The sequence below is a fragment of the Equus przewalskii genome, chromosome 32 (assembly GCF_037783145.1).
Source record: "Equus przewalskii isolate Varuska chromosome 32, EquPr2, whole genome shotgun sequence".
Taxonomy (NCBI): domain Eukaryota; kingdom Metazoa; phylum Chordata; class Mammalia; order Perissodactyla; family Equidae; genus Equus; species Equus przewalskii.
This window is the reverse complement of record NC_091862.1, coordinates 22464807-22475268: the sequence shown is the minus strand read 5'-3', so window position 1 is coordinate 22475268 and position 10462 is coordinate 22464807. Positions and strand designations below refer to the sequence as shown.

Below are 10462 nucleotides of genomic sequence, written 5' to 3'. Positions count from 1 at the left end.
GGAGAGACTGTTCTAAATGAAAATCCGTTGGGGAAAGTAACAGTTCAGGGCGGCAGCAGCTTCTCACTGACTGAGCTGCGGCACTTCTCTGGGCTGGGCTGTTGCAGAGTGGGAAGAGAAATCTTCCTTCAGTAGTAAAGTAGTTTTACTTCCTGACCAAGATGCAAGCTCCCTTTCTTCCTGGTTGGTGTAACTGACAATGAGTGATAGGATGTGAGAGCTCCCCCTGCAGGCCTTCCCGACTCCAGTTTAGTTAAGGTGTCTTTTATTAATTTCCACAAGGAAAGGATGCTGTGTAACTGTTACCCTCATTCTCCCATCTATGCAAAGACATGGGAGCAGCAGTGGCCACTGTGACCCCAGGTATAAGCGCTCACCCTCCTGATGCAGTGTGGATGGCTCCCCAGGGCCACAGCTGCACCATAAGGGCCCCCAGCCTTCCCAGGGTGAGGATCACCTGGGAGAGAGGGACCAGGGAATCCGCTGAACACACCACCAATTTCAATAGCCCCAGGCAGTGATAAAGTGAGGTGACAGTTTTTATTGTCTAGTCTTTGATCCTAGAATGATCCAGCACCTCAGTGGCCACTGCACCTTGACATCCTTTAAAACAGATATTTGCATAATAAGGCAAAAGACATTTCTCACAGTGGGCCGGCCCAGTGGCCGAGTGGTTGAGTTTGCTCGCTCCGCTTCGGTGGCCCAGGGTTTCCCCGGTTCAGATCCTGGGTGCGGACCCGGCACTGCTCGTCAGGCCACGCTGAGGCAGCGTCCCACATGCCACAACTAGAAAGACCCACAACTAAAAATACACAACTATGCACCGCGGGGCTTTGGGGAGAAAAAGGAAAAATAAAATCTTTAAAAAAAAAAAAAGACATTTCTCACAGTGACAATGAGATTGTGAACTCTCAAAGGGACAGTAGATATAGTAGATATGGTGACAATGCATCAGTAGGGCGCTGTCTTCTCATCAAGCATCATTTGCCTATGTGAACCCCACATTTCGACAGTTTCCATCTTCTAAACAAATTGTTTTTAATCATGTAATAAACTATTTAAATTTCCATGTATTTCGGTTAAAGAGCACTAATCCAACGTTCTGATCTGTATAAATGCCACTTGGGTCCTTTATCATGGCACATGAAGGCAAAGAAAGATTTTTAGTAAGTACAATCTCACCATGAAAGTATAATTTCTGTAGGAAACACTGAAAATAGATGACAAGCGTCCCTGGGAGCCCTTGAGGCTACATAAGAAAGCTTGACCACCAGGGGGAGCCACTGGTGTAGGATTTGGAGTCAATCGGAAGTGGATTTATTTGGGAATGAGGAGGGAGAAGAGATTCTTCTCAAAACAGACTTGTTTGATGACTGAAAGAATGAAGTCTAGGAAATGTTTTAGAACATGGTCACTTCTGGAGAGACCTGCATGCAGTAGATTGCACTTCACATTTTGTAAGACAGCGCTTTACAAAGCTACAGCCTTTGCCGCGAAAGCTGCTGCTAATTGCACAATAGAACCACGCGACACTAAGGCATCAACCACGTATTTAAAGGTAGTGGGGTTTTTTTTAAAGATTGGCACCTGCGCTAACATCTGTTGCCAATCTTCTTTTTTTCTTCTTCTTCTTCTCCCCAAAGTCCCCCATCGTCCCCGTCCTCCCTTCCCCCCCCGCCCCATAGTTGTCTATTCTAGTGTGAGTGCCTCTGGCTGTGCTATGTGGGACGCTGCCTCAGCATGGCCTGGTGAGCAGTGCCATGTCCACACCCAGGAGCCGAACCAGTGAAACCGTGGGTCGCCAAAGCAGAGCGCACAAGCTTAACCACTTGGCCACGGGGCCAGCCCCAGTATTTAAATATTTTGATAGAAGATCCAGATCTCTGAGAAACAACAGGTTGTCTGGGTGCACATGCCCATTTATAAAGCTTTTTGTGGGGCCTTGGCCCTCAATGGGGAACACTGGCCAGGAGCCCTGATCCCACCGAGGTGCTAGATGAAGAAAGGCGAACAAGGTCTTTTCCCTGAAGCAACCAGTTGCCTCACTGGGGGGCTGCCAGGGCCGACGGCCACATGTTGGACAGCTGCAGGTCAGCGGTGCTCACCATGGTCGCTGCTCCCCATCTCCGGGGCGGGGGAGGGCGGGAGGCCAGCCCTGGCCAACTTCTGTTACTCGGGCTGCCGATGCCGAGGCTGGAGCTGATATGGCAGGAGGCTCTTGAGGACACATTCTGGATCTCCATATGGGACTTGGATGACCGCCACCAACCAGCCTTAGCAGTTCCCAGAATTCTCTGAAGTGGACAAAGAAAGAAGTGAAACATTTGCCTCACAGCTGACGTCAACACACAGTCTCTTTCTGAAAATGCCCGAGAAAAATGTTCAAAACAAACTGAACCCACTCTGCTCTTTATAAGGTAAATAAATCAGCTTCATGGTAGAGAGAGCATACACATGGGGGAAATAAATCCCATCTTTTCTGGCCTGGGGGCGGAAGTAGAAGGAGGAATGCAGGGAGGAGGCCAAGGGGATCAGAGGAGGCAGGAGAGCAGCAGAGCACAATCTGAGAGCAGAGATCCTGCAGCCAGGCCACCAGGGCTCCCAGACCGGCGCCACCCTCTCCCACAGGGCTGTGTGATCCTGGGTGAGACTCTCAACCTCTCTGTGCCTCAGTTCCCATGCCTGTTAGATGTGAATGATAACAATACCTCTTCCTCATAGGGTTGTTATGAGAATTAAATCATGCAAAGCACATATTAAGCCTCATCTAAATATAGACTAGTATGCTCACGTGTGTGAGATAAATCAGGGGTGCCCAAGGGAAGGAGCATTTCCACCCAGATTCCCATGGAGGACTCTGGAGGAAGCCTCTCAGGCAGACGGGAAATTTATGGAGCATGTTGTTAGCGGGGGAAGAGGCTGCTTTCTAGCTTTCCTGGGTGACCCTGATACACAGACAGGACCCAGAAGTAGTGGAGAACCTAACAGGAAATCCAGCCTGAGTGATTCCCTGTGGCCAGGCCTCTGTGCCAAGGACGTGGGGTTGGCAGCCATATCTCAGAGGACTCCAGCATGCCACCGAAACTGAGGGGAGCCAACAGCGACAAGGTCATGAATTAGAGCAGCTCCAGGCTTCATCTGGGACCACTGACAGGACAAATGTCGGCACCCCAGGACTGGAGGAGGCGGGGGTTCCACGTTCCTTCCCAGAAGAAGAGCATCCAGGCTTCCTGGCCTCCAGCTCCCTGCCACCTTAGAGGGAAGCAGGGAACGAGGAAGCATGAGACTCTGAGCATTTTACCCAAAGGACAGCCTAAATATCTGCTAAAGAGGCTGTTTGGTTTACAGGGTTGGACAATTAATTTTGCCCGCCCACCAGCTGGTATGTGTATGCAGGAGTGGGAGGAGGTGCTGGTCTGCAAAGGCAAGCAGGTTGACTACAGACAGAACAAATAAGCTGCATTTTCTCTGCACAACAGTAGGTGGCCCCAGGTAATTGTATGACCCTGATAGGCAGCCAAGCGTGAGAATGTGCAACATGCTCATTTCTCTCCTTCCCAATGTCTTCATTGGAAAAGTCGTGATCTACTTAGTGCCTATACATTGAGGTTTCTGTCACACATCAAGTCTCCTTTCCAGGGGCCCTGGTGGCAGAAGGAGCCCATGTCCTCTGGGCTGTGAGGGTCGGAGCAGAGGAGCAGTTTGCACAGCCTGGTTAGGAGTGGGAGGGACGGGGCCAGGTCCTGGGAGGAAAAGGAAGCAAAAAAAAAAGAAAAGGAACTAACAGTGAAAAGGGGCTGGGCAAGAGGGAGAAAGGAGATGTTAAAAAAACAAACCAACACAAACTCAGCACAAGAGCATGAAGCTAATAAAAAAAAATGAAACGGTAGCAGGAAAAACAGGGATCCTGAAATTGGAATCACAAAGAAACTACAGTGCGAAGAAAAGCAGACAATGTGCAAGAATAAGGAGTGAAGAAAGGAAGAGGGAAGGGGAGGTGGAGGGAGCCGAGGGAAACGCTAAGTGAAGGAAGCAGGGCCAGTGGCCAGGGGAAGGAGCTAGGGCGAGGATCAGAGCTGGGTCTCGACTGCCCGCGAGCCTAGCAGAACCGGGAGGAGGAGAGCAGATGGCCAAGGAAACCAGGGGGACGTGGGGCCAGAGGTGAGTGCAGGCAAGGAGATGCGGGAGGATGAGGGACCAGCAGGAGAGAGCAGGCGATGAGGAGGAGGGGACGGCTGAGCCCTCTCTGCAGCCCGGCTCTGGCTCAGCGCAGGCCTTTCCGGAGGGCAGACCCTGATAGAAAGATTACCCACTCCTAGGATGGCCTTTCTCCCGGAGCAGCCTGCCCTTGCCTTAAACTATTCGGATGGTGCACACAAATGTCACACCGCCCCACACTGCTAGCTTAGTTCTCCTTTCTTTTAACTGGAGAGTGAAGGCTCCGATGCAGGGTGTCAGGTTGGGAACCGACAGGCTGCACCATGACTTGTGTGGCTGGGCACTGTCGCCTTCCTGGGCGCCTTCCTCCTCCATATATATATAGATATATAAAGTATATTTTATGACTATGTTGTTATAAAGGCAAATATATTCATACTATACATTAAAAATTTTTCTTTAGTCTAAAAGTTCTTTTTTTCCCCTTCAGATTTTAGAAGAGATTAAACTATTTTTGTGAGCCACTGCAAGTATTGTGGGCCCTGGGCCTTGTTGCTACTGCACCGACAGATAAGTCAGCCCTGGAGACACAGGATAATAAACACTAAAAATATACAAAGAGATTAGATGAAATATTTATATTAATGTGAGCCAGGGTAAGTGCATTGGGTCAGCAATGACTGCTGATCACGAGAATTCCACGGTTACCGGAGCCATGGTTTTTGAGGTGCTGATATATACTGTTTAGTGCTTACTGTGCTGGGCACTCTTCTGAGTGTTTGGGATATATGCAAAGTTTCACCAAATCTGCATGAGCCCCTTTTGTTATCCCCATTCTACAGATGAGGACAAGGAGCTCAGAGAGGCCCATCACTTGCCCAAGTAGACGAGGACCCATGTTTTTGATATCCTGCTAATCTGAGGAGAGCTGCCTGGACCCTGGCTGTTATGTGAATGAAAACACTGTCTTCACCCATTCATTCACTTGGTCATTTCTCCTTTATTTCATTAGGTCAAAATATATTTATTCAGTCCTACTCTGGGTCAGGCACTGAGCTGGGCCCAACAGTTGCAATGGCAAGAGAACAGACCCAGTCCTGTTGCGCATACGGCTCACGCCCTCGTGGGAAATATGGACCTAAACAAAAGACCGCCCAAACATAATATTGCAAACTGAGGTGGATGCTATGAAATACAGAATGCAATGAAAGCATATAGCATCAGACTCCAATCTAGTCTTGGGGTCAGAGAAGGCTTCCCTGGGGAGTTAAAATTCCAAGTGAGGTCTCAGGGTAAGTAAGTTGATTAGGTAGACAGACAGTGGAACCACAGGTGTTCCAGGCAGAGCCAACAGCATGGGTCTGCTGCCCAGGATATAAAACCAGCCCTCAAGAAGATTCCAAGGACTCTGGTAGAACCAGAGTCCAGTGGGAAGAGACAAGGAATCCATGGAAATAAGCAGTGATGAAGTGATGCTGAGAGAGATGTGTGGAGCCTCCGAGAAATAGGAGGGAAAGCACTGGGCGCTCTGCATGGAGGACTGTCCATTGCAGAGCCGTGAGGGCCGTGTCCTGGCGTCGCTGAAGACTTCAGGGATACCAAGAGTCAGTTCTGTGAACAGAGTCTAATATGCAAGAACTCACTATGATCTTCTCATAAAATGACCAGAGCCCTACGAGAGGCTACAATAGGTGAGACCTGTAGAGCCATCAAAGGCTGTATAATGACACAGTGGGCGAAATAGAAGAGCAAGTGTGTGCAGGGGTGAGGTGATGGCTGGCGCAACTGAAGAGATGCTGTGCCTTGCAGACTGGCACCAAGCGCTGACCCCTTTCTCATGTTACTGTCTGTAGAGTCTCTTGTTGAGGAATAAAGATGGCAGCATGCGTAATACACAGGACTGCAATGCCTTGAAGTCTCCAGATGGGGGCCGCGTGCCAGTTCCCTTCACAACACATCCTCTTATCCATAGATGTTGATAACCTTGAGAACTTAAAAGAAAGAACTTCATTCGGTGAAGACCAGTAAAGCCCATATTATTATCTGACCACAGATAATCATAATGCTCAGATGTTCATTCTAAAAAGAAAAAGACTGCCTAGAATATGTAAGATTTATTCTCTATATTTTATGTTTTCTTTACAGAAATTTGCAATTTAAAATTTAAGCCATGTGGGTTATTCATCAAGCCAAGTGAGATTATAAAAATGAAACATTCAGTACAGTTTTTCAGAAACTGCTATGAAATCTTCTTGCTTATTTTTCAAGGCAAGATCCATGTCTGAATCCTTCTGTATCAGCTCCTGAGCAACACAAGTGAGGAACTCCCAGGGGGCTGTACTTTTGTCCAAAATGCTGAAATGTGATCTTACAGGTATCGTTTCACGGAGAACAATACTAGAATTTCTATACTTGTTTTATCTACTTCATAATAGCTTTTGAAATGCTCAAAATAACAGGACTTTTTCATTTACTCTTTTTTTTATGAAGTGCAGGATGGGATCTGTCTTTATTTAAAATTTTGATGTTTTTTTTCATTAATTCTGCTTCAAGTACCCACCTATCTTCTTGGCAGGAAGCTTAATTTCTGCCCCTTTCCACATGAGCTGTTGTAGGGGCTCATCATAGTCAAAAGGAAGTGGGTCCAACTTCCCCATCCCAGTGGAGAGAGCAGAGGTGTGGGACCACCCACAACTGCCCTGCATCTTGCTGCTCCTCGGGCCAGTTGTGAAATTTGTTGTCAGCTGCCCTGGGGAGTTCAACAGACGGTCCTGGTTCTGTGCTGTGGCACGTTTGGGTCTGGTCCCCTGGTTTCTTCAAAGGAGCATGCTGCACACTCTTTACTTCCTGCACATGGTCATCTCCCTGAGTGCCCAGGATGACTGTGCAGGCGTTCTCATGATGGTCGGCTCTTTGTGGCTACCTCCTTGAATTCATGTGGATGGCCATCTCTTGCACGCCCAGGATGCCTCTACAGGAGATCTCAAAATGGTAGCTATTTGTGGTCAGCTCTTTCAGTTTACACACTGTGGCAGGCAAAATAATGCACCGCCCACCCCCCCCCTCCCCCCAGGATATCCACTCCTAATCCTGAGAACCTGTGAGTATGTTATGTTACATAGCAAAGGGGAACAGAGATTGCAGGTGGAATTAAGGTTGCCAACATGCTGACCTTGAAATAAAGAGATTAGCTTGGATTATCTGGGTGAGCCCAATGTAATCACAAAGGTCTTTAGATGGGAAAGAGGGATGCAGATGAGTCAGAACCTAAAGGACAGCGTCATGAGAAAGACTTGACTGGTCGTTGCTGGCTTTGAAGATGGAAGAGTCATGAACCAAAGGATGCTTGCAGCCTCTGGAAGCCGAAAAAGGCAAGAAAATGGATTCTTTCCTAGAGCTTCCAGAAAGAATACAGCTCTGCCAACACCTTGATTTTGGCCCAGTGAGACCCATTCTGGACTTCTCACCTCCAGAACCACAAGATAATAAATGTGTGTCATTTAAGCCACTAAGTTTGTGGTAATTTGTTACAGCAGCAGTAAGAAACTAATGCCCATATATGACCTCCCTGAATTCCCAGGGTGCTGGGACCTGGTTTTCAAGGTGGTAGCTCTCCATGGTCACTTCCTGTGGCTAGCACATGTGGCATCTCCCAGAGGGCCTTGGGGTCCACATCTGGATTTTCAAGGCAATTGGTCTCCATGGTCAGCAATTTGGACTTACATCTGTGGCCATCTCTCTGAGTGCTGGGTGCCCGTGTCTCCAAGGTCAGTCCTTCAGTTCACACACATGGCCATCTCCAGAATCCTAGGGCACTGGGTCATGACTGGTTCTGGAGTCAGAGCTCTCATGTACCCAGAACACCTGTTCCCCTTTCCTTCCCAGGGAGTAGGAACTCAATGCCAGGAGTAGAAACACTTTTCCTTGTAAACCTTCAAAATACAAAGTGTCTAACTAACCCTCTCTGACCCCTGACACTGGAGCTACTCACCAGTTTCCCAAAGGGAGATCATCCTCAGTGCTTCCGGGGGGCCCGACAGCTCGTTCTGAGGTGACTCTCAGGAGCACAAAGTTTCTGTACCTCTCGAGGGGCTGCATCTATCTTTCTGGAAGTGGGAGTAGAGCTAAATGGAAGAGGCCAGACTCAAAAGATTCCATACAGTATGTCCACTAATATAAAATTCTAGAAAATGCCAACTAATCCATAATGACAAAAAAAGGCAGATCAGTGGTTGCCTGGGGCTGTGGGCAAAGGGAGGGCTGGACCACAAAGAAGCAGGAGGAATCTTTTGAGGGTGAGAGAAATGCTCAGTGTCTTGATTGTGGCAGTTTCACCGGTGTATCCATCAGTCAAAATTCATCAAACTGTACATTTAAATAGACACAATGTATTGTATGTAAATTAAACTTCGATGAAGTTGATTTGTAAAAAGGGAAAAGGAGTATTACCCAAAGGAAAATCAAGGAGCTGTTTAAAAAAAAAATTGTCCACAACACAGAGAAAATGGCTGAGGAGGATGTTTTTACCCTCCAGCTGAGTATGCGGTGTTGCTAGTGTGCTTTCTGAACAAAGTTTAAAATTTTGCTTTTTTTCCTGTTACTATCTTTGATAGATAGGAATAATATCCTGCCGCAATACCTCCTTAAAAAACAAAGAAACAAAAACCTTGGAATAGAACAATGGTTCCTAAGATATTCATTAATATCTATTTCAAATCAAGAGCCAACTTTATACTTAGTAGTGAAATTCAAGAAACGTTTTCCATTAGAATAAGGAAAAACTATAATATTTATTTTCCTAAAATTTTCTGGAAATTCTGGCTAAAAAAATAACATCTCAAGCCTAAATAAGAGTTTTATTATTAGCAAGGAGGAGAAAACAGCCCCCTCCCCCCTTCCCTCTTTCCTCACTCCCTCCCTTCCTCCTCTCTGTCGCTATTACCATAGATCCAAAAAACCCAAGAGAGAATCAGCTGAAAACTCTTAGAGCTAAAAAGAGTTCAATAAGGTACTAGGTTACGAAGATATAAAAATCAATAGCTTTCCTGTGTACACAACAACTGGCTTGAAAAAGGAAAAAATATTCCATTAACAACAGCAACAACAAGATGTAAAATAGAGACTAAAAGGCAAACAACGAACTGGGTAAGTACATTTTCTACAAATATGAAAACGGTGCTCTTCTTGATCTAGAAAGTGCCCCCTTACCTCTGTGTCACCCACACCACCCGCCCTCTCCCCTTGCTCATTACATCCCAGCCTCGCTGACTGCCTTTCCGTGGCTGTTCTTCCAGCCGAGTTTTCACATCTGCCTGTCCCTCAGCCTGTACTGTGCCCTCTGTGCTCTGGTACCTATGATATCTCATCTCTTAGGTCTGTACAGCTTCAGAAACGTCTTCCCTGACCATCCTACCTAAAGGACCTCTTCTTCTAGTTGCTTCCGCTCACCCTATTGATTTCCTTCAAAGTATTATACCTATGATTACGGACCTCATCAGTCTGTTTCTTGTTTTCAGTCCAGCTGCTGCATCCCCTCTGCAGCCTTCCTCTTGTGCACTCACTCCGACAGCCTGCAGCCTTCAGAACTCATCCTGTGGTGGGAAGCTCTTCTGAGAGCAGCGAAACCTTGTCCAGAGGCTACATTGTTCTATTTCTCTGCAGGGCAGTCTCATCAAGGAAGGAAAGGTAATTTTTATCTACCCCTCCTGCTTCTGGGAGTTCAAGCCTAAAAACAAACCAACCAGAAATTGCCAAATGCCTCCGCGGACCTCCGTGTTTTCGTTTTGTTTGCCCTTCCCCCATGCAGATAGCGATGCATCAAGAAGGACAGGAGATAATTTCGTTCCCTCCCAGATGGGTAGACCTTTGCTTCCTGGGAGCCATATAATAGCATTTTCATACTTTCAATGTTTTTATATGTGAGTACAAGGCCCCCCAAATGAGAGCACTTTCTAAGTACAGAATAACCTCTAAGCAGGTCTCTGTTGGCTGAAAGTCTTGACCAGTTGAAGGAATTAGGCTGGATTGTCTCCAAAGGGAAGGAAAGGAAAGGCAACTAGGCGGGGATCTTTATCTTTTCTTGAGGTATAGTTTATACATAGTAAATTTCCCTCTTTTTGGCATACAATTCCATGACTTTTGACAAATACAGTTGTGTCATCACCTCCACAATCAAGACATGGAACAGTTCCATTAGCCCAAAATGTCATCCCCTCTCTCTACTCCCAGAAACTGGCAACCACTGCTCTGTTTTCTGTCCCTGTAGTTTGTGCCTTTCCCAGAAGGTCGTTGAAGCAGAACAACA

At 47.0% G+C, this 10462-nt stretch overlaps 1 long non-coding RNA gene across 4 annotated transcripts; it reads right to left on the bottom strand.

Annotated features, from left to right (window-relative positions):
• Window positions 1-1770: 1770 nt before the first annotated feature.
• Window positions 1771-9831, bottom strand: LOC139080734 (uncharacterized). 4 transcript variants are annotated; one of them, XR_011535469.1, is made up of 4 exons: window positions 9649-9831; window positions 8150-8264; window positions 6719-7153; window positions 5139-6149 (listed from the first exon to the last, which is right to left on the bottom strand). It is a non-coding gene; the product is annotated as an uncharacterized lncRNA (long non-coding RNA). The 4 variants fall into 4 exon arrangements; XR_011535470.1 differs by lacking the exons at window positions 5139-6149; window positions 6719-7153 and adding an exon at window positions 1771-2294 and having other exon boundaries at window positions 9649-9826; XR_011535472.1 differs by lacking the exon at window positions 6719-7153 and having other exon boundaries at window positions 9649-9788.
• Window positions 9832-10462: the final 631 nt, after the last annotated feature.